Source organism: Patiria miniata, unplaced genomic scaffold, assembly GCF_015706575.1.
Source record: "Patiria miniata isolate m_02_andy unplaced genomic scaffold, ASM1570657v1 HiC_scaffold_9, whole genome shotgun sequence".
NCBI lineage: Eukaryota > Metazoa > Echinodermata > Asteroidea > Valvatida > Asterinidae > Patiria > Patiria miniata.
The window spans coordinates 10,480,759-10,507,588 of NW_024037076.1; positions in this window are offsets into that span (position 1 = coordinate 10,480,759).

Below are 26,830 nucleotides of genomic sequence, written 5' to 3' on the forward strand. Positions count from 1 at the left end.
AAATGTCAAACTATTGGGAAGAATTTGCCAAAGAGTGTAACAATTGATAATTCGACCAGCATTAGTCGACTTATACATGTATTTGTATTGTATTGTATCGATTAAAGTCCGAATAATTTGGTGCCTGTTGTTATTGTTTCAATACTTTTAAATATTTTCTGAGAACGTAAAAACAGTGGTTTCATGAAACCACCGTCTTTCTCAGATTTCGCTTGTTTACATTTAAAGACCATTTTGTTTGCGACAAACACATTTCAAAGGTTTCCCCTACACTCATACTTATACATAATGACAACAATCAAACACTTCCGATCTCAGGCTGTGCTCCGTGGTCATGTATCAGTCGACGTGGACGGCAGCCATAGGTACCTTTACGTGCCAGCGGCCCGACCACGCTGTAGCCGCATCCTTCGCAATTCAGCTTCTCAGCTGCGAGTAAGGATGATTAGCCTCCCAAATTATAATTATTATTATTATGGCAGATGATATTATCAAGTAATCAGATTTGTAAACACATTTTTGATGGATTGGCTTATGTCTTGATTGACCGCGGAGGAATATTGTCCAAAAACTGCTCTCAACCCCCGGTACGTATCTCGGAAAATTAGTCAGTTTTGTTGAGGCCTGGCACCACGTTTCATTGGGAACAATCAAAAACAACTAAACCAATACTGTTCATACAGCTTTTCAAATTGTTCGTTTTTATCAAAATAATTGTAGCGTAAAGAAATTTATTATATCTAAAAAAATCACCTCTTTGGGTTTTATGTAATTATTTTATTGCCCCGAAAACTAGAAGAAAGAAATATAGTTGTGCGGCATAGGGACATAATTATGCCGTTTGTTTTAAAAGTATGAAACTAGTCATATGAGGCCTTCATACCATTACAACAAATTACAGATATGGAGGCATTTCATATCTGACCCCCAGTGACCTTTGAGGGGTCAATGATCTTTGAATACTCTATGTATACCTATTGTTCTTGAAAACGTCACTTTCCTATGACCTTAGTCTATGTATAGTGTTCATCCAAAGTAAATAACAACCAAATGTGGAAAAAAAATCCCACTTGACCTATGATGACCTTCCTGAGGTCAATGACTTTTGTATTAACTGCACTTACTCTATTTATAGTTATTTATACGAATATACTCTTTAAACACCATCTTTTTCATTGTAGTTCGCATGCATAATGTTAAGTTATAAATGTTGGTTTTCAATAACGCGCATGTTAAGTTGCTCATGCTAGGAAAAGAATTCCATATCTAGGGAATCTCATATCTGACCTCTGATGGCCTTCAAGGGGTAAATGAACTTTGCGTATCCCGTGTATAGATATTAAGAGGATTAACTATTCAAAAGACCTTTTTTGTTATTACCCATATCTAAATTTTGGTTTTCTTGTCATGATATGAATTTTCAGATATGTAGACATGTTGTATTTGACCTATGATGACCTTTGCGAGGTCAATGATTTGTGTATATACTCTGATTGCCGTCATTTTGCATTTGTTCATTACCGAAGTCTAATAAAGCAAAAGGCGTGTAATTTAATAATTATTCCACAACATGTCATTAAGTCAGACCCCAAAGATTTCTTTGAATAAATTCTGATCTCAATTTTCCTTTTTATTAGGGCAGATGCAGACGCAGACGAGATGATTAAAAGGTTAAAAACTTGGCTATCCAAGTCCATATGGGTACAGCAGGGTGTAATAACTACACAAGAGTGAATATTGCTTGATATATGTACACTCTCTATACATAACAGACCCACAGATTTCTATTCCAATCTCTTCATATTGCGTCTGCCAATTAAACAAAGAGAAACGAGATAAGAGGTCACCTCAAAATTGTTTGAGGACTCTGAATTCATAACATGACTGTAAACTAATAAGTTTAATACCGTTCTTTGACACTATTGAGGCACGAAAACATGACGTTTTGACGAATAAATATGATAAAAAACGGCAACTAAGCTATCCAAAATTCATTGGAAGAAATTGCCAGCACGAGCCGGTTTGAACAGTTAACCTGCGCTGCTTAATATGGATGTTGTAGACAGTTTCGACGATACTTGTTCACCAACACTGTATTTAAGCCAAAAAAAAATCTCTGTTTTTAAAGTAAACCGTTGAAAAAAACATACTTTTTAACAGTGTATCCTATCTTTGAGTACTGCTAAAAAAGAGACAAAAAAGTGTGCTGCTTTTTCACTTTATAAACTGGAGGTTAGACGTGTTATGAGCTCAACTAGTATCAAACTGTTGAGAGCTGTTGCCAAAAAGTAAAAAAAAAAGGGAAGAGGAACAAAAGAAAATCCTCGATTTACACCACGAACCAACGCGTGTGTGTATTTGTGTGCGTTGACACGGCTTTACGCTTTTATAGTTCGTTTACGTCATAGCCCGCACCTTTATCCAAAGGAAAAATACTTAGTGCGTCTTCTGCACGTTAAAACGTTGAAAACGGGTTTGTTTGTAACATACCAGTCGCATTATGTGACCACTAAATACCAAAAGAGAGGAATCTACTGTAAAGAAACACCATCCATTTTGCTCGAATGCTAAATAAAACCAATGACGCACAATCGAACCATGTTTTGGTTACGACCGCCAAAACATTCCCCTAAGGCCAAAAAAAAGAAGTCTCCGGTTTCTGGTATGGAGCTTTCCCAAAAAGTGGTGCGGCGACGCTGCTTTTTTTTTTTTTTTGCCTGATTTTTTTGCTTCAAATGTGTGCTGATGACTGCAAATGGTGCCCGACTAAACTTAGTGCAAATATATGGGAGTCCAGAGAGGCCACATAAAGCTTATTCTCGACCATAACCCAATCTAAAATCACGTTAAAATTGTGCAGCAGCAGGATTCCAGTCAAACCAGTGAGTTTGGCGGTTTTGAGACATCATCTTTCATTGAAAAAAAAAACGTTTTCATTTTGCCGACGCGCATGGCTACGGCGACGCGCGCGCATACCAGAAACCGGAGACTCTTTTTTTTGGGTGGGGGGCCTAAATACACCTTTTTTATTTACTTACACGAGAGAGGTTTGTTTTTGGCATGAAGCTTATTCACTTCTGTTTGATTGAAAACTGCCGTACATATACGTTAAATTCTGATATAACTTGTCCTTTCTCAGTCATCAACATGTTCACGGACGCTGGCGTTTCGATTGCAATGCATTTCTGCAATATGCCTTTTGCTAAAATGTTAAAATAATGAGAAACAATGGAACACCTGACTAAAAGTAATTTCAGGACTACTGATTTATTTGTCAAAGCTCCATTTGAAGGTACTCAATAGTTACTATTTACTTACAAAAGAGGCAGATTTGATTTTGGCATCACTTTTTTTGTCACGGTTATTTGATTAAATACTGCCGTACAGATACTGAAAACCCTACTTTGCGAATTTGAGACCATGTCGTGAATATTGGCGTCAATATTGGGGTCAATATTTGCAACTTGGGTCCATCGTGAATATTGACGTCAATTTTGGCGTCAATATTTGCGACTTGAGTCCATGTCGTGAATATTGGCGTCAATATTGACACAAATATTTGCGACATGGAGGCCATGTCGTGATTATTGGCGTCAGTATAGGCGTCAATATATACGTGTCATGTCCCTTTAAAGCCACCGTAACTATGCCATATTGTGCAATGGTAAGAATAAGTGAGGTGACAGATGGACTGTTCCATTCGCCTCGTGGAATGGAACGTTCCATCTGTCACCAAAAGAAATTATTCTTTCCATTACAAAGTGAAGCATCCGCTACATGTATTTGTGAAGCACATGCGCAGTTGGCATAACGAACTTCAGCCAATATATTTTGCAATCATGATTTGCGTGAGGAAACATTTCAATCTCAAAGGCAGTGTTCTACTATATCGGGGGCGAGCTAAAGTCCCTTGGGAGTAATATTTACCATTTGTGCTCCGGCAAGGTCGTACAAATTGAAAGCAAGCACTCAGCCTAAACTTGTTTCCAGTAACCCACTGAAAACATCACAACGGGCCCCGGGGTATTATGCCAAATGACCGACTGTCCCGCAGTCTGTTGAAAGGAAGGAAACTGGTTTGAAGAAAATATGAAAGAGAAATGAAGACTGGATGCGTTCATGAGGAAGTAAAGAGTGTTGGCAATGAATGGTCTGAAGTCACCGACAGCCTAACCCTAAAGGGGCCGGGTTATTTTGACCATCTCTCAGCCGGGGGGTGCGGATTCCGCCCCTTCCCCATAAGATCTCGGCCATCGAGTGACGAAACATTTTGAAACTCGGCACATGCATAGAGCAACTCTTCCTAAACATACCCAGGAAATTTCATGACTTTAGGTCAAAGGGTTTTGGAAATATGACTAATTAATTATTCATATGTACGAATGGCAATTTTGCTCTGTGTACACGACGTATATGCGAAAATTCAGTTTTTACGGCGCGTAGCGCCGGAAAATTTATCGCTACGCAACAACCCGTGGTCCGATTTTTATGTTTTTGGTATCAAAAGATGCGCAAAGCTCGAGGCTAAAAAGTCATAACAGCTCGGGTCGCGAAAAACTTTTTTTAGAGGCTATCACGGAAAATGTTGAGGGGGGGGCGGATTACCCCGGCCCCTTTAGGGTTAATAGGCTGCACGTGGGCGTAAATATTTCCAGCAGCCGATGTCACGAAACAGTGCGTAACTAACGCCATGCGTAGGACGTTGTACATGTTACACGCAGAATTTCTTTATAAAAACGGGGGTGCCATTCGGGTTTCCTTTTTTTTTTTTACTCACATTGCATTTGCTCCGTGCCAAAACATCGAGTGCGATGAGTGGCCTTTGAAAGGCCAATCAGAATAATTTCCTGTTGGCTCCGAGTAGGTCCACTAGAGGTCTTTTTTATATCCGGTAAGAACATATTGGGTAATTGTATAATCTGTGTGCAACAGCGCTACAAAAATTGTAAAAACAATCCTTAAAAAGTGTATTTCCAGTTATTTACCTTTATTTCTTGATTATCAAGAATAAAAAGGAAGTCTTCCTGAATCTAGAAAATGTTCATAAAAAAGTACACTGTTTATACCTTTTAGACCCGTCGATGAAAAGTAAGCAGTCATGACCCCGCCCACTCGCTCATGCAACTTGATTCAGATCTTGGCTACTATAGTTGCATAATGCCTTGTCTGCTATTTGAATGACGTAAAAAAATATAATAAACAAATTGCCAATAAACATTTTTTTGGTAAAAGTAAGACAACCTTTTCACAGCCTCCCTTGCCCCTGTAGATTATCATGTCCGCAAAATCATGTCGGCATCAATCAAAGCGGCAATGAATAATAGTAACACCAACCTCGTCCCCAGTGCTCACTTTATTTCCAACCTAGTTTCCAATAGTAAGCCCTGTGTCACACCATGGGACTGGTTTTCCCATGGAGGACAGTAGTGGATATTATTTGACAAATCAGCAGGACAGAAAATCAAACTCCGGACGGCAAAATTTGTATGATCAAAACAAAATACTGTTTAATTACGACTAATAAATATATTAAACAAACGGAAATTTACTATGTACAAATTATTTCAATTGAATAATGCCACTATATGGATTACTATATCATGGCATTATCAGGATCCTGTATTAAGTATCATACGGCCGTTTTCAATACCCCAAAACAAATGTAATCAACACCCTAAACAGTCAATGTTCAAACCCTTTTGAAGGACTTGCTGCGTCCAAAGTTCACAGTTGTGACACGGGTGGTCAAGTTGAAGTACCAGTCACACACAACCCCCTCCGGCGTTTTGACGGTCCCAATAAGGCGGAGAAACTCCGGGCTTGGGGAACTTGGGTGACTTCTCTGGGCCTTGGAATATGGCTTGACGCTTAACGGTCCACACAGGACTCGGTTATGCCTTCCGAATATCCCTCCGGATTCTCCCGGTAGACCGTGAGTCTTGGGAGTTGGCTAGATCTTATTCACACAGAACTATCTGGTTCACCAAGAACCTAAGAATTCTTTATTCCCACAGGGAAAGCCCTTTAAAGAAAAATGTCAAACACTTTTCCACTAAAACCCATCCAATGTGAGTTGAATATCGAATTACACTATTTCCCTCCCATGCATGTACATCATAGGGTAATTTCTTTGGTCAAATTTTCCTTAACCAAACTCAAGTTTCTTGAGAAATCTACCTCCGAAAGAAATCACTTACAATTCACTTAAAAAAAAAAATAAGCCATTCATAATGAAAGTAAATATCACCCAATAAAACAAACTTAAAGTTTTGGAGAACTGGCTCTGGCTTGGCTTGAGGGCCACGCCCTATGTACAATACACGCAGTATATGTACAGCACCACACAGGTTGACTACCCATGCATACACCACACAGGCTGAGATGGTAGTGCCTATCAGCACACATTCCTGGGTATGCCTTGAAACCCAAAATCACTCAAGCATTGATGTAATTCACTTAAATTTACATATCACTACTCTCTGCATGCTTTCTCTGAATAGCTTACTACACTCTCGGCGCTGCGGGGGCTTTATAATAAAAAAGCAAAAAAAAGAAAGTCTATATATATATTACTCCTTGACTTGAACAAACCAAATGATGAATACAAAAATTGCAACATTATTTAAAAATATAAATCACACCTTGTGACATCATGGATAGGAAACTTTCTTCCTGCATCCTGATTCGATACCGCAATTGGCTAGAAATGGATTTGTATCGTGTACTTGGTGTTGTTATTTAAAACGTGCAGTACGTGTTTTCGCGATTATTCGTACACGCCTTCTCGAAAATACTCATTTCCTTTCTAGTTTGTTCATATAAATATTAAATGTGATACTGCATGTCGTTTCGATAAGATCGTAAACAGTTTAATTAAATAAATTGTGTTTTCTTAACTCACGCCATTCTCGCGCTGCGACGAATTGACTCTGTTTTTACCCCAGACACCGCATACAAAAACAAGCGCTAATGTAACGCACATGCAGGCACCAGACTCTTCCTAATTTGCATACGTGTTCAAAAATCGTGCACATGCAAATGATCCAATACCAGGTTGAGAGAGCAGGTAGTGATGGGCGCGTACTGTTCGACACCCTTGGGACGAGGTTGTAGTAACCCCCATTGCGTAATAGTGCCCAGTGCCCTCTGAATTGAATAGATCCCATTGGTCGGATGGTCTCCAGTCCGCCCGACCTAGTCTGGTTCCCAGACCTGACATTTAATTTTGTGCTGAATGAATCTGAATTTAAACGAAAGTGACCGAATTAGAAACATTATTTTTATTTTTTATTTTTTGTGCAATATGGCACTCGCTCAATTTACTACTACTCTATGAAAAAATCACGTAATTTGGACACTCTATTCCCAAGTTAAGTCTATTTTGATAGCGACATTACGAAATTCAGCGGTCCACCACCGATTCTTTACCGTTCAGCGAACCGATGAATACCTATTACAATGAAGCATGAACGTTTTCGCGAATAAACGCGAACAAACACAAATATGCAGAGGAAAACAGACAAAAATGCCATAAATATTTCAGAAAAAAAAAAGTTGACTTGTTCCTAATATCCAAAACACAAAATCTGACGGAAAAATAATGTTTCAGTCTTGACACAAATGATTAAAATATCATTTGAATTTGAATGGCCTCGTGTAATCTGTAACTAAAACTCAGCTCAAAAGCTTCCAATGACATTCCATGGACAGCTATAAAGGGTCTTTTATTGATGCATGCATACTTTATGATCGTTGGGATCGATATCAGTTTTTTTTTCTCAGATGACAGGACGAACACGCTCGTTTAAGACATACTTCATTTGGTGTATCAAATTTTATTGCTTTTCAAGAGGAAAACAACCCATCAATCCAGGTCACTTTCTTGTTGACTCGCCCTGCACATGCTGTCAAATTAAAGAGTGTTTTTTTTTCGAAATATGATTTTCAGTTCAAAGTGTTACACAGATATTGTATGAAATTGTTGTATTGTAACAAAACAGCAATGAAATTAACATCCGCAACATCCCGGTACCCACCCATATAATTCACCCCGCGTCAGACTCGCGTCATGGTATGATTATTTTCGCGGTCCTCGACTCGCCGCTGCCACTCGATTCATGTGTTTTCCTCCCAACAATGTCCCTCCTATTTTGTTGGTAATAATTTCCAAACTACGGTGAAGCCCACTGTAACTTTTGACACGACGCAGTGTTAAATTTGACACCTTCACTCAAAACGTACAGGAACCTGGTTTTTGAGAGAAAAAATGTTATCACTGTTATTTTGGTTGTGTAAAAATCTGTCGGTTGTGTACTTTATGAACCTAGCAACCCGTTGTGTAAACTGCTGTTTACACAACTCATGTAAAATATTACACAACTTGTTCATTTTTTTTTTTACACAATTGGTTGCTAGGTTCATATAGTACACAACTGTCTTTCGTGCCTTCTCCAACTTTGGAAAAACATACACGCGCACACTATTGCCGTTCGCAAAAGCTTGAAATATTTGTGGGTTTCGTGTGCAATTTGTATAACAAGTATAAAATAGATCAATATGCACAACATTGACTGCGGTGTCCAGGAAAATAGAATTACTGTTTGTGAGTTCCAAAGTGAGTTTAATGGTGGGTGGAACGAATTCAATCTCTAGTCGAACTGTTAAAGCGAATCTTTTCCATGTGTTTAGCAGATCAAACAAATGCAATGTTTCCTAATGTTTAACTTTATGCAACACTTGTTTTGTAACAAGCCTACATAACTCTTCGAATTCTATTAGTTATCCTAAATAATTAATGTTAAGAAAAAAATCGTACAATCCCTGAGTGATCCCCGTTTGCTGTTTCTCAGTGAGCAGCATTGCCAATTTGCCAGACCGTGACTTTGGGTGTGATCCCTGACTACATTTTGTGGTTTATCGCTCTGACTAGCACCCTTGAACAAGGGTCTATCGACAAAATGGCTATACTGCTAGCATAAAGGGCCGGCTGAAAAGCTCATTCGGATAGAAAACCGGTATATGCGGTAATCCAGAGGTCGCAGGTTCTGAAAGAAAAACACTGCTGCAGAAGAGCTTTTACACAATTTGCGTCTTTTCGAACTTTAGAAACACAAGATAGTTGCACACATTGTTGTTCATCCTCCGTAGCTTAGAAGAGTTGTAGGTTTCGTGTTTTTGTTTTTTGTATTTTTGGAAAGCATAAATGGATCCGATGTGCACAAGCTTGACGGTGGTTATCGAGAAAATGATATACCGCTCAGAGTGTTCCAAAGAGAGTTTAAAGTTGTATTCTCCGTTCTTATTCCAACTGTAAACCCGAAATATGGATTTCGTTTATGAATGTTGTCTAAAAATATAAGTTATTCACTTTTGAATGAGACATCACCCGAACAAGAATTGGCTCGTGTTCAATTATTGAGTTATTACTGCACAATTTCGCATTATTGGCTGCCATATGATAATTACGTTCGAGCGGGGTAGGGGATTCCTGCCCCGTCTGCTCGCTCGCTCGCTCGCAATCAATCATTCAATCAATCAATCAATCAATCAATCAAGTCGAAGCCCTTCGGCAGCTCGAGCCTCTCAATGATCTCGGTCCAGATGTCCCGGTCCAGAATGCAGGTGCTTCCCTTGCCACCCCCTTTTTAAATCTTAATGATTCATGTTTGATCCTAATTAAGTACTGGCTTCTATCTTAAATTGTATTTGTGTTTTGTCTGAATGCATGGTCCAACTTGTGGGATGGACCTACCACACCACAGTGGCAAATACTTCCCAAAAGTGGGATCCTTACATTCTAATAACAATTCCTGTCCAGACTTTTATAAAACCATGCATCCACAACTGAAGATCATGTGGAATGTTTCCCGGCATTGGTTAGGGGCATGACTATCGTACATCCTCTTTACCTGGACATTTGGGCTTGAGGAACAAAGCCAGCGCAACGGCACGGTGCTAACCGCTATGGCAAACTCCATGACCATAATGACCCCCCCCCCCCAGAAAAAAAGAATAATAATAATAATAATATTAAAACAGTTTTGGGCCTGACCATGGTCGCTTGCGCAACGGAGGAACTTTTCTGGTTTGAAGCAAGACTAGTGGTGTGAGAAGTACATAATAATTCCAAAACGTTGGGCTAAACCATATTGTCTGGGTGCAATGGTTTGAGAAGAAGTTCATGAGGTGTCGTATGGAATGTCCCATTCACCTCGTTGAATGGAACATTCCATTTGTCACCGATAGATGTATGTATTTTCTCAATTGCAAAGTAAAGCATCCATTAAATGTATTTGTTATGCACCTGCGCAGTTGGGAAAACGAACTATAGCCTGTATCTTTTGATTCGCATGAGGGGAAAACTCCATGTCAAAGTCAGGGTTCTACTATCGAGGGTGAGCTAAACTCCCTTAGGGATACTATTTCCCTTTTGTGCTCCGCCAATTTCGTACAAATTGAAAGCACGCAGCGTGAACGTGTATGCAGTAACCCACTGAAAACGTCACAATTTGAGCCCCGTGATATGACGACAAATCACCGACTGACACGCAGTCTAGTGTGGGCAAAACAACTTCTATTGAAAGGAAGGAAACTGGTTTGAAGAAAATAAGAAAGAAAAATGAAAACTGAACAAGGACTGCAGCCCCCGCATGAAACCTTGTTTCCTCCAGTGCCCCCCCCCCCCACTGAGATTTTGAGTTTCTAAAAAAATTATCATTGATCTACATGACGCCCCCCCCCCCCATGAAATGTTCCAGCCCCCCCCCCCCCCCCCCCCCCCACTGAAAATTTCCTGGCTACGCCACTGGTGGTCGTATATATTTTTAGCAACCGATTTCACGAAACAGTGCGCCACTTAAGCCATGCGTAGGACTTGATGCATGATATACGCAGAATTTCTTAAAAATAGGGGCCGCCATTCGAGTTTCCTGTTTTTCTTTAGACCAACACTGCATTTGCTCTGTGTCAAAACATCGAGTGCGAAAAGAGGACTTGGGAAGTACGTGACCAAGAAGACTTTTTTAATCAATATCAGGGCCGTTGCCATGAGATTCGGCCATTTCGGCCTATTTTGGGGCTGCACATAATCGTTTTTCGTGTTTTTCTACGAACGCAATCCAGCCAGCATGCAAAAAAATGTCACAAAAGCACTATATCACGACAAAGCATACATTTAAATAAAAAACGCTCTTTTGAAATTTATATTTATATTAGTTCGGGACCCTACAATACAGCATGTGTTTACAAAGGGCACATGTAAAGGAACTCAGAATAATTTCCTTTTCTCCATGAGTAGGTCAGCGAGTGGATTTTTTATATATAGCAAGAATATCTTGGGTCACTGTATACTTTTTCTGCACCAGCGCTCAAAAATAGCACATTAGCAAACAATTCCTTAAAAAGTGTATTTCCCCGATATTTCGGGTTGTTCAAGAATAAAAAGGAAGTCTGCCTGAATCTGGCACATTTCCATAAACACATATACACCCGTGTATACTTTTTTTTTTTTTTAGACTAGTGGATGAATAGCAGGCAGTACAATCCCCCAGATTCCCCTCCCCCCTCCCAATGCAACCGTATTTAGATGTGCATAATGCCTTTTTGGCTATTTGCATAATGTAACAGACTCTAAATTAACAATTTGCCACTTAACATTTTACAAAGTAAGACTGCCTCTCCTGCCTTTGGGGCATTGGTCCCAATATATGATGATAAACTGCCCAAATATTTGAAGGAGTCAATGGTTTTTTACCCGTGTGTTGTTAATTTCAACACACGGTGTTGGTGTTGCTGAACCCGTAGTGATTGTGTCCTAATGTGAGTAAACAATTACAACTGTGAGGAAACAACCACTAAGGCCAAAAAAAGGCTCCGGTTTCTGGTATGGAGCTTGCTCAAAAAGTGGTGCAGCGACGCGGCTTTTTTTTTTACCTGATTGTTTTGCTTCAAATATCGGCCGATGACTGCAAATGGTGCCCGACTAAACTTAGTGCTAATATATGGGAGTCAAGAGTGGCCACATAAAGCTTATTCTCGACCATAACCCAATCTAAAAACACGTTAAAATTTTGCAGCAGCAGGATTCCAGTCAAACCAGTGAGTTTGGCGGTTTTGAGACATCATCTTTCACTGAAAAAAAAAAACGTTTTCATTTTGCCGACGCGCATGGCTACGGCGACGCGCGCGCATACCAGAAACCGGAGACTTTTTTTTGGGCCTATTCAAACACTATAAGGTGTTCTGTTACTAATATCTCTGCATAAGTAAATGTCAAAAGTCAGCCAGGTGCAGGATTATTGATTGAGCTTGTCACGTGGGTGATCTAAAACTACCGGTAAAACACTTGTCAATGTTTGTCGCCGATATTTCAGACCGATCGGGAGGTCTTGCAATTTCATGACATGCACTCCACACGTGCCACACTTAGCGGCAACAAACGGGTACTTGAGAACCATTGATATAATAATGAAATGCTGAGCACACGTATCACGGCGTACTACGTGTAGCATTGAAGTTGCATGAACATTAAGTCAAATTGAAGAACCAAATCGTTGAAAGTTTTTCAACTTTTCGACTTTTTATGGACTTGACAAAGGAGATATTTGTGAATGGGGATACAGTTTGATGTAGCATTTGTAAACGTGATGTTTAAAACTAGTCAAGGACATTATCAGCGGCCAGGCCCCTAATCAGTCTAGCTGCTCCATCACATATCCCTTAACCCTAAAGGGGCCGGGTTATTTTGATCATCCTCCCCGGGGCGGGGGAGGGGGTGGGGGTGCTGGGGCGGATTCCCGCCCCCCCCCCCCCCAAGATCTCGGCCATCGAGTGACGATGTTTTGGAATTATGGCCAATGAATAATTCATATGTAGGAATGGTAATTCTGCTCTGTGTTCACGACGTATATGGGAAAATTCAGTTTTCATGTTTTTGGTATCATGTTTTTGGCAGTGGCGTATCCAGGGAGGGCGTCCCCCCCCCCCATGAAACCTTGTCGCCCCCCAGTCGCCCCCCACTGAGATTTTGAGTTTCATAAAAAATTATCATTGATCTACATGACGCCCCCCCCCCCCCCGAGCGCCCCCCCCCCCCCCCCCCCCATTGAAAAACGCCACTGGTTTTTGGTAAATCTAACAAGTCAAAACAGCTCGGCTCGGATTCCGCCTCCCGGCCCTTTTAGGGTTAATCAATGCTGGATTTGCAGATCTTTTGTTGCAATTGCTTGAAAAAAAAAAGGTATCGCGATTGCCAAAGAGAATTTGACTTCAAAATATGTCCTGCTTTGTGGCATGTTTGAGCTTCTTGAGATTACTCTTACAATTTAATGAAATTACGAATAATTACACAATGAGTATGTGCAAGAAAGAGTCACTAATCAAACACCAACACGTCCTTTTGAGTGTGTCCTTGCGTGAATAAAGAGCCTCTAATCAAACACTAACCTTGTGTCAACGCTTGAGTTTAGATCCACTAATCAAACACTAACATGCCCTCTCGCTTGTATCTTGTAAGTAAAGAGCCCTAATCAAACACTAACCTTGCATCCTCTTGTGAGTAAGGAGACACTAATCAAACACTAATGGCTGTGCTAGCTTTTGTGTGAGTAAGGAGCCACTAATCAAAAACCGATATGCCCTCTTGTTTGTGTCTTCGCGTGAGAAAAGAGCAGTAATCAAACACTAACATAATGTCCTATCGTTTGTGTCTTCGCGTGAGCAAAGAGCAGCTTATCAAATAATAATATGCATTTGCTCGTGTCCTACTTTCAGTAAACATCCACCGATCAAACAATAATGTTTCCTCTTGTTATATCCTCTCATTTTGTTAAGAGGCACCGTTATCAAACACAAACATGTCCTTTTGCTTGCCCATGATCCAGTGATCTAGTGGCATTGGTATCGCCGCACCAGTTTTGCTCCATACCAAAAACCGGATACTTTGTGTGTGCCTTATCAATGTTTTAATTATCTTTGTTTTAATTTCTAATATTGTATTTCATTGTACAGCGCTTTTGAATACTTTTGATAGAAATGGCACTACAGAAATGAAATTACATGTAAAATGTTAAGTGTTATAACCAGCAGCGTATCCAGCTTTTGATATGGGGGGGGGGGGGCAACCGCACATCCGCGCCGAAATGTAGAACCATTCTAGCTGTAACAAATTCCATCTCTCGGCAATCTGTTACGATCTGATCGATATTCTACTTTTCCATACAATTGGCAACTTTCCAGAAAATAACTCTTTAAATTTCGGAGTACGGCAAATGAGCTATTTGTTAATTGTGGATCCAGTAATTAACAAAATCCAAGAGTAAAAGTCCGGGTTTTTCGCCAACCCGAATCGTTTCTCCCTTGTCAACGAAATCCAATGTTGTGTTCACGTCTTGTCGACCTTCAGCAAACACACACCGTTCTCACAGACCTGGCTATACCTATACATAATTTATGCCAAACTACAGGGTGAGTAAAAAGAAAAGAAAAAAACAAACCAAAAAACAAATGCCGCGACCATTATTTTAGAGAGGTTCTGCATATAGCATAATCTATGATATGAAAGGCCAATTCAAAAGCTTTTTTTTTTAGTGCAAGAATTGTTCAAATCACTTATGTACTTTTCAAGTTAAAGAATTTAACAAAACCACAGTTTTACAGTTATGTCCACGGATCACAAGACGGTAGGTGTTCTTTCAGCAAAACGAAAACAAATCACGTAGGGATGTGCATGTGTGAATTGTTTCGTTTTGCTGAGAGAACGGACGCATTTTTGTGATCCGTGGACAGAACTTTAAAACGGTGCATATGTTTAAAATTCCGTAACTTAAAAAGCATATGAGTGATTTGAATGATTCTTATTTTAGTGAAAACTTCACTAAAACAATAGTTTCCACATTTGGAACATTTTTGTATTGGCCAATTTATGGGAACAATGTAGATGTTCATGAGAATGTATTTTTATGAACAGAATGTGTTTACTAGACCCGTTGCGTTTATACTGCCATGTGCGTCCGTGTACTTACCATTTTCATTATCTACCTGTTGACAGGAACAACTACTCTGGAACCAACCACCACTCCGGAACCAACAACCACTCCGGAACCAACAACCACTCTGGAACCAACCACCACTCTGGAACCAACCACCACTCTGGAACCAACAACAACTCCGGAACCAACCACCACTCTGGAACCAACAACCACTCCGGAACCAACCACCACTCCGGAACCAACCACCACTCTCGAACCAACCACTACAGATGGGATCGGTAAGTGAAAATTTCATGTTGCAATAACTATGTGGTGAAGTTATAGGGCTTGTGTGTTATTTGTATCGGAATCACACAGCACACGTATACTGGACTGATTCAATTAAACATTAAATTAAATTGAATAAATACAAACAAACAGGGCGGGGGCAACACCCAAAAGGGGCACTTGCTCAGAAAAATGTACATCTTCCGTCTGTGTGCAAGTGGTGAAAAAGAATATTGTCCCGTTCATTTCGCTATAAACATATATGACGAGCTACAAATTATAAATACGTTGTCCATCTTGCTCTTATTACTCTGTTACCTAGTTTTGTTACGAAAAAAGTTGTGAGAGGGGCAGATGTTGTTTTTCATCTCGAGAAGTTATCGCCAGAGGAGCACTATTGTTTTTAACAGCCAATTTTCACTCTCGAGGGGGCACAATTTTAATGTAGGAAGGGTGTTATCTGTGCTTTCGGAGGGTAGTTTTTAATATCGAGAATATGCTCAATCTTGTTAATGTGAGAGGTGTACTTGAGTTTTAAATGGGCAGTATTGCATTGAATTTACAAGAGACGAGACAATTTAATTTGTAGCGCGATCATATGTTTTTCTACGTGTGCGTTTGAGGGGCAGTGTTATTAACATCTCGAGGGGGCACATTTATAACCCCGAGAGGGGAAATTTTGTTGGCCTGCTCTGTAAACAAATCACCCGTGATGTTACGGTAAAAACATTGTCAAACGGGTTGCCAAACAAACAAAAGTACGGTCACTTACGGGTTTCCTAATTGACGGTGACCGTAAGTTTATCACGAACTTCCCGTAAATCTGACGGAAATTTGACGTTAGGTAATGGAGTACAAATCGTGTGGCATTGGGCTGGGTGCACGAGGGGGGGGGGGGGTGTAGGGAGATAAGTTACAGTTACAGCAGCTGGGAGTTGGGTATGCATGCTTTTAGACAAGCTGTAGATTTACAGGTTGTCTTTTACACGCATGGTGATTTTCATATCATTTTCATTTAAGGTGAAATAATCTTTTAGTTGTAACTTAACTTGCATCAGTAAGTTGTAATTTAAGTTTCATTTACATCTTTTTACTGATCCATCAGAAATGGGTCGACCTATTGTCAATACCGCAGGATTAGCTGCTTGGCTCTCCGAATTCGACAATATCAAAGCTTTACGGCTTTGACAGCACAATGATAAGCTTTGCATGTATTAAACACGTAGCAAACCTTGCGTGACAAGGTGTGTTTTTGAATCACAGCTTAAAAAAAAGAACCGGTTGTGAGGGTTTGAAAGGTTACGAATACAAAAGCATTGTGAATCACAGGTCACCAAGTTTTACGGGAAATTCACGTAGCACTTTCTATCTTGTGACGGTTTGAGCAATAACGGTAATAACCCGTAAAAATGGACAGTGTTTTTTACGGGTTTTGTTTACAGTGTGTTGATGTTCCCCTGCCCCTCCCCGATCCGTCGCCCCTGCCAAGTGATACTACAAATGCAGAAAAACCCCAAATGGCCACAAATGACTTTTTGCTGATATTTAGCTGAAAGCTCTCGTATCCGGCGGGCTTTTCGTGCCCTTTTGTGTCCTTGTGCGAGAAAAGAGCCACTAATTAATCGAACACTAACATGTCATTTTGTTTGTGGTATGTGTGAGTAAAGACACATTAATCAAACACTAGCATTTCCTCTTGCTTCGTCCTCTAGTGAGAAAAGAGTCACTAATTAAACACTATACATGCACCCTTTTGATTTAATTCGTCTGTTTTGATTGAGAGGCATGTGGCGTAAAACCACACTATGAGATTGAATAATGTGTTCAAGTTTCATTGATTAGCCAAAGAACTGCTGTTAATCAAGTCAAAATTCAATTTCCCAATCATTAGTTTTTAACCCTAAAAAAGCCGGGGCGGATTCCGCCCCCTTAACTTTGCCACAAAAAAAGGTTTTCCCTACATGAGCGTTCCTGACTTTTTAGCCTTGAGTCTTGCTCATAATTTGCGGCCCAAAACATAAAATTCCCACCATGGATTACCTTGCAGCGAAAAAATGTGTTGGCGATGTGCACCCAGAATGTAGTGTACACAAACCAGAATTACCATTGGCGCTTATTTTTTGCTACTTTCTACTCTTCTTAAATGTATGAAAACTATTTGACATCCCTTCTGGTTAATTTTATTCAAAAGTGCATTTCTTTAAACAAATAAAATTGCTTTTTTTTGGACAACTGAGGGCGCTGTTGCCGTGATGTCATTTCAGGGAGACAATGTTCAGTTTAAGGGTTTTGTGTACAAATGTGAATCCAAAAATCTGCGTATTGATAACATTTATGAGAAAAGTGTGCTGATTAGCTTACTGCCATTTACTAACACAACTGCCATTTACTAACAGCAACGAATCTTCAAAGAAAAGAACATCTTCAACAGCAAAATATCCAAAACTCTGGCAACTTTTTGTGCGCAAACAATTTGCAGCAATATAGTTTTCTGCCTGATACGACATCGCGCTATTTTTCATGAATGGAGAAACTTGCATTAGCATATGTAAGGATATTCTTGTCGCTGGAATCAGGGTCCATGCACGACCCTCACTTTTGTAGGATAAGGAACTCAAAGAGTGTTCTCAAGTAAATCTTCAAACGCTGATTTATTTCTTCTCCAACTCAAACGATCCAATCCGTTAAAATATCCAATTAAAAGATCCAACCAATCAAAAAGATCCATCCATAAAAGACTACAAAACAAGAGCAAATAAATAAAATTTACATTTTTATCATTCTGGAATAGATTATAAACTTAAAAATTATATATTTATATGCTAACAAAGAACATATCATTTAACCATTTTGAAATATAAATATACTTAAGATTTGTACCCATACTCGATCAAATCACCGGTGGAATAATATGCAAAAAGCGGTGCAGCCCACGGAGAAGACCCCGAACGTCTACACAATGCTCTGCAAAGGCAGTCACTCAGTGCATAATGCAAAGGCAGTCACGTACACAACGTAATTCATATGTGCATGTACACAAACGCACACTGCCAACTTGTCAACACATCAATACATCAGAAAAGCACCATAAAATAACGAGCAAGAAATGTGCACAAGCAGTTAACAACTCGCCCCGTATTGGAAGCCCGGCTAAAAGAGTCCTGTGCAGTCTTAAAAATAAGACAAAAAACAAGCTTGCCAAACACGAAAACTTTCTGGACATAGTTTAAGCCAGAATTGTGGATCCAATAATTGACAACATCCAAGAGTAAAAGTAAGGGTCCTTTACCAACCCGAATCGTTTCACACTTGTCTACAAAATTCAATGCTTTGGTCACGTCTTGTCGACCTTCAGCAAACATACACCGTTCTCACAGACCTGGCTATATCTTTATATAATTGTATGTCAAACTACAGAGTGAGTATTAAAAAAAAAAACACCAAATTTCGGGACCATTGTTCTAGAAAAGTTATGCATATAGCACTTTCAAAATCTATGATATGAACGCCCAATTGGAAAGTTTTCTTTTAGTACATTCAAATCACGCATATACTTTTCAAGTTACGGAATTTTAAACAAAACCACTGTTTTAAAGTTCTATCCACGGATCACAAATAAAGGTGTGCGTTCTGTAAGCAAAACTAAACAATGCACACACATACCTATGTGATTTGTTTTCGTTTTACTGAAAGAACACTTGCCTTCGTGTTATCTGTGGACAGAACTTTAAACCAGTGGTTGTGTTTAAAATTCCGTAACTTAAAAAGTATATTAGTTATTCGAATGATTCTTGTTTTAAAAGAAAGTTTATGAATTGGGCTTATATATCCCATATTTCGCCCCTCTACAAATATACCATGGTGAAACGGTCAGTCAAGTTTCAAAATTGTTCTTCAACTTCATCGCAGTCGAGTTACTTTCTAGGGTGCGTCAATACCACGTCGAAGTCACTCGATTCACGTTTGCACTAGTCGCACAGCGCCCAAGTTGCGCCCTGGCCAGAACGCAGAGGTGTTGCGATTGTTTTGAGCATGTTCGAAATCGTGGGCGTTCTTTGGAGACCATTATGACCCGCTGGCGCCCATTTGGCGATCTAAGTAGTTTTCACTGCGATCTAGAAGTTGTTGTTGCGCCCTATCTATTTGTTAAGGAGAGCCCATTATGATCGCAGGCAGTGTGACAGGGGCAAATACATTTTCAAGAGAATAGTATGTTCACTTTGATACATCATATACAATCTTACACATCAAAGAAATAAAGTTTAAAAAGTCAACGTTTTTTTTTTTTTTTTAAATGTGGCGCTCGCTCTATTTCATGCAAATTAAACATAAATACAGTAAGTGTTTTTTAGTATTATGTAAACTTTTCACTTAATTTTGATACTCTTTTTCTAAGTTATGTATATTCTGAAAACGATATTACAAAATCCAGCAGTTCACCGTTTAACGAACTGATGAATACCCGTAATACAATGGAGCATGAACGTTTTTTTCATCTTCACGAATAAACACACATTTGCAAAGAAAAACTGACCAAAAAATGTCCTCCTATTTTGTTGGTAATAATTTCCAAACTAACGTGAAGCCCACTGTAACTGTTAACTGTTGGGACATTGTTGTACTTTTCGCGCCTTCTCCATAACTTTGGAAAAACATAAACACGCACAAGCTTGAAATATTTGTGGGTTTCGTTTTTAACTTTTTGTTGAAGTATAGGCTAAAATAGATCAATATGCACAACCTTGACGGTGGTGTCCAGGGAATTGACTTACTGTTTGTGTGTTCCAAAGTGAGTTTAATGGTGGGTGGAATGCATTCAATCTCTAGTGGAACTGTTCAAGCGATTTTTTTTACCATGTGTTTAGTGGATCAAACAAATGTAATATTTCATAATATGTTTTATCTTTACTCAACACTTGTTTTGTAACAAGCCTATATAACTCTTCGAATTGTATTTAGTTATCCTTATCAATTCATGTTAAACAGAATTAAAAGCCGTATCATCTCTGAGTGATACCAGTAATTTCTCAGGTGAGCAGCGTTGCCAAATTTGCAGGTTTTCTTGCCATGATATGAATTTTCAGATATGTAGACATTTCGTATTTGACCTATGATGACCTTTGCGAGGTCAATGATTTCTGTATACTCTAATTGCCGTCATTTTGCATTTGTTCATGACCGAAGTCTAATAAAGCAAAAGGCGTGTATTTTAATAATTATTCTACAACATGTCATAAAGTTGGACCCCAAAGACTTTTGTGCATAACTTCTGATCTCAATTTTCCTTTTAATTAGGGCAGACGCAGACGCAGACGCAGACGCAGACGCAGACGCAGACGAGATTATTTGGCTTGGTAGAAAAAGGTTAAAAACTTGGCTATCCAAGTCCATATGGGTACAGCAGGGTGTAATAACTACACAAAAGTGAATATTACTTGATATATGTACATTCTCCATACATAACAGACCCACAGATTTCTATTCCAATCTCTTCATATTGCGTCTGCCATTTAAACAAAGAGCAACGAGATAAGAGGTCACCTCAAAATTGTTTGAGGACTCTGAATTCATAACATGAAAACATTCACGTAATTTAGACACTCTATATTCCCAAGTTAAGTCTATTTTGATAGCGACATTACGAAATTCAGCGGTCCACCACCGATTCTTTACCGTTCAGCGAACCGATGTATACCTATTACAATGAAGCATGAACGTTTTCGCGAATAAACGCGAATAAACACGAACAAACACAAATATGCAAAGGAAAACAGACAAAAATGCCATAAATATTTCAGAAAAGAAAACAGTTGACTTGTTCCTCATATTCAAAACACAAAATCTGACGGAAAAATAATGTTTCAGTCTTGACTCAAATGATAAAAATCTCATTTGAATATGAATGGCCTCGTGTAGTCTGTAATTAAAACTCAGCTCAAAAGCTTCCATTGACATTCCATGGACAGCTACGAAGAGTCTTTTGGTGATGCATGCATAATTTCTGATAGTTTGGATCAATATCAGTTTTTTTTTTTCAGATGAATGGACGAACATGCTCTTTTAAGACATACTTCATGTGGTGTATCAAATGTGATTGCTTTTCAAGAGGAAAACGTCATATATCAGCATGAACAAAAAACAACCCGTATTTTGGGGCAATTTTTTGTTCAGTGCCAATGTGCTGATTCCGTATTGAATTTACGTTTGCTTCGGCCGGGCCGCCGACCGGCTGGCTAGTTGAAACACGGCACGGCACAAGACTCGTTTTGAACTAAGTGCTGACATGAATCTGCCCATGGCTGTAGGCCTTTTAAACATTGCTCTTATGCAGTTATAGCCCTAATATCATTATTGGTCTATGTTCAGTGTTTTATTTATCATTCATTCAAAGGCGATAGGCATGCAGGCCTAGCCTGTACGAAACCACAAGCAAAATTACAATCAAATATGCCGACTGAGTAGTGTAGCAGTCTACTCCGAATCACACTTGACATGCATGGTATTTTTTTTTGTACATGAAGGGCAACAACTAAAAGCCTACGTTTTTGCACTGCATTCACAAATATTTCACAAATGAGACTCCTGGGCGTGTCGATTGGTTCGACTGTAAATAATGGCGAGAGGTGCGGTTCCACATTTATGTGGTCATGTTTTTCACAGCAACTTGTTCAGCGTTATTTTATGTTTATTCATTAGAGGCCTACAGTGAGGCCCCTTTTCAGTTCTTTCATTTGTAGGAGTAAAGCAATAAAACCTTTTCTGGTCACTCCGCAATTTATTTACCAGCTAAATCATAATGAAGTGCATTGGTTTCTCAAACAAAAACAAAACATACTGCGGAGTCCGGGGAGCCCTTACAGTTTTTTTTTATAAACTGGTTCCAGGTTGATATTCGAAACTCCTCGCCATTACAGCCCGTTGTGGCTTTGTGCTCCAGTTGATCTTTTACGCACACTTTTTAATGCAAATAATAAACACAAACATGCAAAGGAAAACAGACAAAAATGCCATAAATATTTCAGAAAAGAAAACAGTTGACTTGTTCCTCATATTCAAAACACAAAATCTTACAGTAAAAATAATGTTTTAGTCTTGACTCAAATGATTAAAATATCATTTGAATTTGAATGGCCTTGTGTGATCTGTAATTAAAACTTTGCTCAAAAGCTTCCATTGACATTCCATGGACAGCTATGACGAGTCTTTTGGTGATGCATGCATAATTTCTGATAGCTTGGATCAATATCAGGTTTTTTTTCTCAGATGAGTGGACGAACATGCTCTTATTTAAGACATACTTCATGTGGTGTATCAAAGTTGATTGCTTTTCAAGTGGAAAAAAGTCATAAATCCAGGTCACTTTCTTCTTGACTCAACCTGTTCATGTCAAATTAAAGCGTTTTTTCGACATATACTTTTAAGTTTAAAGTGTTATACAGATACTGTATGAAATTTATTGTAACAGAACAGTAATGAAGCTAACATCCCCAACACCCCGACACCAACCCGTGAAACTCGCACCGCGGCACAGTCGCTTCATGGAATGGTTATTGTCGCGGTCCTCGACTCGCTGCTGCCACCCGATTCATGTGGTTTCTCCCAACAATGTACCCTTTTTGGGGGGAGGGGAGTTATACTTGACAAACTAGCGTGAAGCCCACTTTCGACACGACGCAGGGTTAGATTTGAAACCTTCACTCAAAGCCTACAGGAACCTGGTTTCTGAAAGAACAACACTTTTGGAACTTGTATATATCTTTCGCGCCTTCTCCAACTTTGGAAAAATATTCACGCGCACACACTGCCGTTCGAACAAGCTGGAAACGTTGGGTGGGATTATTCAAGATTTTTTTATTCAACACTTGTTTTGAAATGAACAAAAACCTACAGAACTCATCGAATTGTATTTACTTGTAATTTAAGTTAAAACAAAAAATCGTTTCAATTCCGTTTGCTATTTCTCAGGTGAGCAGCATTACCGAAATAGTGTGCTAGTACCGTGACTTTGGGCGTGATCCCTGACTATTCATACCGGTTGAATGCTTTTGACTAGCGCCGTATTGACAGGATGGGAAAACCGTTGGCATAATAGGGCCCGCTTATTAGCCCAGTTGGATAGAAACCTGTATATACGGGTATCCAGAGGTCAAGGGTTCTGAAAGAAAAACACCATTGGGACAATTGTGTTCATATAATTCGCGCCCGGAAAAAAAAAGATGTACCGTTCACTGTGTTCTTAGCTAGTTTATAAATGCATTTCTTCTGCTATATTCGCCTGTAAACACCAAAAATAGATTCCGTTTCCAAATACTGCATTTTTTTCTAGAAATATTATTTATTCACTTTTGAATGCAGCATCACCCGAAAAAAAATCCCATGTCTAATTATTGATTTATTACTTCACCCATTCACATTATTGGCGGCTGGACTATAATTCCGTTCCCGTGGGCTAGGTTTATTTTCCGCCCCGTAATCAGTATCGATAATGTACGGACCATACCGGGAACCAGTCTGCTCTCAGAGCAAACATTCTTTCATCAGACATTGGAGACATCCCAAAACGGATTTTTTTTTCTTTTTTTTTTCTTAATGAAGCATAAAAGTTGAAAATATATTCATAGGAAAAAAAGTACCGTTGAAGAGCACGGCGATCGCAGATTTAATGGTGAGGTGAAACACATTCAATCTCTGATGGAACTTTTTAGCGATGACCCAATGTGACCAGATAATACAACTGTCATCAGTGTAGCGGATGCGCATTATGCTTAATGATATATGTAAATTTTATTTTTGTAAAAAGGCCCTCCAAACTGGCATTTTACTATTTATTTGTACTTCTTCATTCGGTTCATCTTGTATCAAGCCGCCTGCTCTGTAAGCGATCACCACGGTATGTTTGAGGTGTCAGGTTCAATTCCCGTTCCAGTCAATTTCTTTGTTAAATTTAAACTCATGTTTTTCCAAGTCTAACGCTGGGTGTTCCTACAGATATCCGCTTTGTGTCTGCGCTCTCACCAGTCATGACGCGCGCTAATTATTTCAAATCATGATCTCCTACCAGTTCGCCTGTTGTTTAAAGATTGATCAGATCAAAGCGTTTTGTCTGCATAAAAAAAAATACCGAGCGCCAAGTATCTAAAAGCATTGAGGAAGAGTACCGTGGATAGAAGAAGTCTACTTCGCATCTTAGACGGGACTTTCTACTGTAAAACGAGGTTTTGTTTGCATTTTGTTGATCAGTAGAACTTTGTTAAGGTATTACGTTCGTTTATTGTCAGTGGTCCTTACATTTCGTCAATGCTACGCAACACCTTTCATAAAAGTGCATAAACATGAGTTGAAATCAGTAAATCCAGCAGTAGTCTACAAAAAGACGTCGAACAGCATATAAAAAGGAAAGCAAATATATACAAAAAAAAATACGCCCTTTATTATAATATTTGTAAACGACGAATATCGGGCGAAGAATAATATATTATTAATAATTTTATTTGAAAAACAAATCTGTTGTTACTAGTTGTCGGTCTAGGGTTTCGTTTGATGTCTACGGAACATAACTTATTAAGTACTGTCAAGTTGTGAGCACCTTAGTTTGCTTATCGCTTACCCCGGATGCCAAGCCCATGAAACGCACTAATGATACATGTACGCCTTTATTGTGTACCGAATATTTTTTTATAGTAAATCAAGCTTCACTGCTTCAGACATGTATTCAAGTATTGAGTCCAAGTTCGGAGTCATTTGAGACGAGTCCGAGTCCGAGTCACGAGTTAAAAAATGAACCTGACACAAATGTTCATCAGTGGACGGGTACAGGAAATAATTATTATACAGTTATGGACATAGTCGTTCGTAATGGTTGCGCAACTACAGAAGACCCATGGTATATTGATCAGCCTGTAAAGGTTTTTTTTTCATTTAATAACTATTGTTTTGCAAGAACAGAAACGGGCCTGAACACACCGGCGTCGGTACAGGGGAGGTGTCACACCTCCATTAGTCAGTTTTATCGGCAAAATCTTGGTGCTGTCGGCAAGGATAAAAATGGAGAATGGAAAAAGAAGAGGAAAGGCAGAGGGAAGAAGAAGAAATGGAGAATGTAAATAATAGACACCGCTGCTCCGCAAAGCTAAAATCTGGTTCTAAAACCCATGGCAAAAGATTGTACATTCTGTCGTGTCGGCACTAGCTGCCGCGCGAGGTCGGACGGCGGTTGACAGCTACAGCTGTGCAAAACACAAGCACGTACACACTCGTAGGCAATACGAATTAAGTTGATTCTTAGTGGCGACTCAAAATCAGGCTTCAAGCTAAAGAGGGCAAATCTCGAAAGAGAGTCAAGCTACAGTTTATTGGATGTTTGTGATGTAATATATCAATTTTGATGACCCTCCATCATCACCCTAAACACTAGCACATTTCGTTCAAAAAGTCAAGAGAAAGTGGCCAGGAAAAGCCTCAGATTGCACAACAGAGCGTCTACCTAATCCAAACATTTCCCGGGGTCCTTAAGACCCACGCCTTCAGTGCTTTACGCTTCTCGCTCTCTTATAAAAAGTTCCACTTCAGGATTTAAAGACCCCCAACCCCTACCCCACCCCACCCCGGTATGGGATCAGGGACCGGGCCTAAGCACGGTATGCGCACACGTGACGCGAAGTTTTGTGACGAAAGAAAAGTCCCAAACTTTTCAATATGATTGGTCAAAATGTTGATGATTTACTTTTGAAGTTTTGAAACTTTTGGGCGGAAATGATCAATTACACTTATTTTGCGTGACGGTCCGTCGGCAGATTTCACGATGGCACCCCCACCCTGAATCCCCCCCCCCCATTCAGAATGGTCTAGCGACGCCCCTGACCTTTGCACGATAGTGAATCTTGATCACCAGTCTCTCTATTTTTATAATGGGTGACAGTTATGTAGATGATATACGTTAGGGAAATTAGTAAATGTATGGTTTGCTCATAATGGGCCCATATCTTGGCCCGAATGGGACCCATACAAGCTACCCCATAATTATGATACCCTGAATTTTTCCCATGGGCCCCAGATCTAAGCCATATGGGTCCATATATGGGCCCCAAATGATTCTGATACCATGATCCATGTCGGGCCCACATGGACAAGCCCAGTCAGTTATTACCCATTGTGTTAGATCAGGAAAAGATCAGGGCCCGCCCATATGGGACCCGTATCTAGTCCCAGATGGGACCCATATGGGCTTGCTACCTTGGTAACTGGGGAATTCTACCTTCGTATTTTTAGCGTTATTTAATCTTGTATTTTTTTGGAATTGTAACTCAATCTTTAAGATTCTAATTAAATCTTAGTGATTCATGTAAGATCCTACTTAAGTCCTGGTTTCTATCTTTAATATAATTTGTGTTTTGTCCGAGTGCATGATCCCAACTTAAGTGTAGGATGGACCTACCACACACACATAGTGGCAACACTGCCTAGAAGTGGGATCCTTACATTAACAGCAATGCCTCTCCAGACTTTTATAGAACAACCACAACAAACAAACAGTAGCTGCATGGCATACAGCCCGTGTCGAATGTTTCCTGGGATTG